The following is a 3,462-nucleotide window of genomic DNA, read 5'->3' on the forward strand; positions in this document are numbered from 1 at the left end:
GCTAAGGGGTCGGGGCGGCAGATTGCCCCCTCAGTCCCCCACAGGATGAAGTCTCCCACAACAAACACCTTTTCGCTTTGTCTTGGGGAGAGTGGGGGCAGTAGCTGTGGTTGAGCCTGGGTTGACTTAAAGAAGTCAACTCAAGCAGCTGTGGCAGAAGTAAAACCTTATTCCGCTTTTATTGAATATGTATAGCTATCGGTAAGCCTACCTAAATGCATGCTTCCTCACTTCCACATGAATCGGCTATTGATGGCAATTCTGCAGAATTGCCAAGAGGTTGATCCCTTACTGTGTTGGAACAGATTCTAGTTAGTAGTTCATCTGTTGACAGAGCTGCAGAACATGTCATGACAGCAGCACAGTGTGAAGTCATGAAATTATCAACTGCCCTGAGTAATAGATCAAACATATTTCAAGAATTAGTGACAGCAGCAGTTGTGCAATTCTGCTACTATGTGAATGAGCCACAATTTGAAAGCACCTGGTTGTTGTGTGAGGCAGAAAGACTTTGAAAAGGTCAAGCTGGAAAGCCTTCTGTGTTTGCATAGATTCACTATAGTGGATCCCTTACCACAGTTATAATGGAGATAGTTATAAGTCGATGAACCATGTCACAAAAGGACTAAAACTAATTCAGGCTTTTCTTTTCTTTCCCCCTAAAGGCCATGATGTGGAAACATTTTCATGAAGTATTTCTCCACAGCACCTAATATCTAGATCTTGCAGCATAACTGTATCTACTTATCCTGGAAGAAGTTAAAAATACATGGTTGATATACCACACAGCTAGAACTTGCCACTGTGCGTTTATCTTTTCAGCAGTTAAAGCACTAATTCTAATCCATTTATTGTCTGGGGGCTGAATACTGGGCTGAGAATTAGTAGAGCTGGATTCCATTCTCAGCTCATTGCTTGTGTGATCTTGGGCCAGTTGGGTTGTCCATCCATGAAATGAAAATAATGAATGTTATGTACCTTTTTGAGATGAGTTTTGAAATCCCTCAAGCTTTGAAACTCTCATCTATCTGAATAGCAATATAAAAGAGTGAGACCCTGGGATGCAGGTACCTGTGCGTGCAGCAGCTCAAGTAGCAGTGGCAAACATTTGAGCCAAAGATTTGTGCATCTGCCCCTTGGACCTGTGGCCCCAAAGTTGTGTGCCTGCCATACCCAGATGGAGACCTCATGGCCACCTGGGCTATGATATGGCCACTGTAGCAGAGCTGCCTGCACCTCTGGGCCAGCTGCCAACAAGCTGTGGCTGCACAGTTGGCCTTTGTGTGGCACTACTGTCATATCTTTCAGTGCCCCCACTCTGCCATCTGGGTAGCTATGGCCCAAAAGATGTGCTTGTTGTGGTGGCCCGCTTTGAAATGTCAGAACATGTCCACTTGGCCCCAAATGGCTGGGAGGTCAGCCTGTTAGCTGGGTCCCTGGTGCTGGCCCTGAGCAGGCTCCTCTGCTTGGGTCCCACCACTTGCTTCACCAGCAGGGATCCTGGTTTTCTGTTTAAGGATCCCAAATTCTCTGACCAGTACCCAAAAATCTGTGTTTTTTCTGCAGCCAAAAATGAAATGCCACTCAATAGCTAGATATCAGTTAGGCAATGCTTTACTGATTGTATTTTTTTGATATATTGATAGATTCATTCAGAGCTAGAATGAAGCACTGAGGCCCCCACCACCTTTTTTTTTTTTTTTTTTCCTTCAGTGGAGGCTGCCCCCTCTGCAGCAAGGGCCCTGGTGCTTCATTTTAGCTCTGACTTGCCTGCATATCTGTTTGAAATACCTCAGGATCTATAATAATAACATTTATCTGTCTTTGCTGCTGCTGCCATCCCGGAGCTTGCGTGCTGGGGAGCCCAGAGGCAGCGGTGGCAAACACTGCCCAGCACGGCAAGCCAGGGGACCACAGCTGTTGCTGCCATGGCTCAGCCCTGATGGGTGATCCTGGAGCTGGCGCAGGGCCCAGGTTGGCAGTGGAGGTGGGTTACAAGCTGGTGCTGAGCATGGGGAAAAGCGTTCCCTCCCCTGCCCCATGGCCGGCGCCTTGTGTTGCAGCTGCTTGCAGCCCACGTGGGGTTTTCTGTGCCTGCTCAGGACAGCTATGAGCAGCTGCAGCAAGAAGCACCAGCCACGAGGCAGGGGAGGGGCCACTTTTTCCCGTGCTCAGCACCAGCTTGTTCCCTGCCAGGGAGCAGGGGGTCAGGACTGTACAGCCCCCTGCCTGTACCACAGGGCTGGGGGGCACTGGGAGTGAGTGAGTGCACAGGGCCCACACTGGTGTCCCGGGGCCAGCTCCAGCGGGGCCCAGAGCAGGGCAGCAGGTGTACAGGGTCCAGCTGGCAGGGGCTCTATGGATCTGAGCCAGCTCCCCCCTCACCCTGCTGGTGCAGCCCAGCCTGGCTCCACAGACCCCTGCCAGCCTGTGCCCTGCTCTGGGCCCCACCAGTGCTGGCCCTGAGTTACTGGTCCCAAGACATTGGGACATTGGTCTCAAGATGATGACCAGGGGATGGGGCACCTGTCAAGGGGCAGGGCTACCCATGCAGCCCTCAACAGCTTGCCAAAACTGGGTAAGCGGCCCTCCACCCAAAGTAATTGCCCACCCCGACCTAGACAGATTAGTTAAATGCACGGACCAGAACCAGATGCTATTCAACACTGAGAAGTGTAAAGTGCTCCATCTGGGGAGGAAAAATCTGCAACAAACTTAAAGGCTTGGTGGTGCTACTCTAGCTAGCACCACATACGAAAGGGACCTGGGGTTCATAATTGACCATAAAATGAATGTGAGCCACCAGCGTGATGTTGCAGTTAGCAGAGCAAACAATATCCTGGCATGCATCAACTGATACATCTCAAGCAGAACTAAGGAAGTTATCCTTCCTCTCTACACAGCATTGATGAGGCCACAGCTGGAGTACTGCATCCAGTTCTGGGCTCTACACTTCAAGAAGGATGTGGCGTAGTTTGAGAGAATCCACAGAAGAGCCGCTCATATGATCTAGGGACCTGAAGAGCAAGCCATATGAGGAAAACCTGACAGATATGGGACTGTTCAACCTAGAAAAGGGAAGACTTTGGGGGGGAATTGGTGGTAGCTTACAAATATGAGTGGTGAGCATCAGAGGCTAGGCAAACGAGTATTTGCCAAAGTTCCCTAGCTGAAAACCAGGAACAACTGTCATAAACTCCTAGAAGAAAACTTCTTCATGTGTGACCAGACTCTGGAGTAGACTCCCAGCAGGGAGGGTGCAGACATCTACCCTGGAGATCTTCAAAAGGAGACTGGACATGCACCTTGCTGGGGTTTGTGTGAGCTCGATGCCGAATTATATAGGACTGAATTAAGCACAGGCTCAGACCTGTTCAATTTAAAACTTTTATTGTTTCACAAAGTCATAAACTAAAGGAGGTCTGTTGGTTCACGAGGTTCCCAAATCAAGCCCTTGCTCTC

The sequence above is a fragment of the Crocodylus porosus genome, unplaced genomic scaffold (genome assembly GCF_001723895.1).
Source record: "Crocodylus porosus isolate Cpor-Errol unplaced genomic scaffold, CroPor_comp1, whole genome shotgun sequence".
NCBI classification, from domain to species: domain Eukaryota; kingdom Metazoa; phylum Chordata; order Crocodylia; family Crocodylidae; genus Crocodylus; species Crocodylus porosus.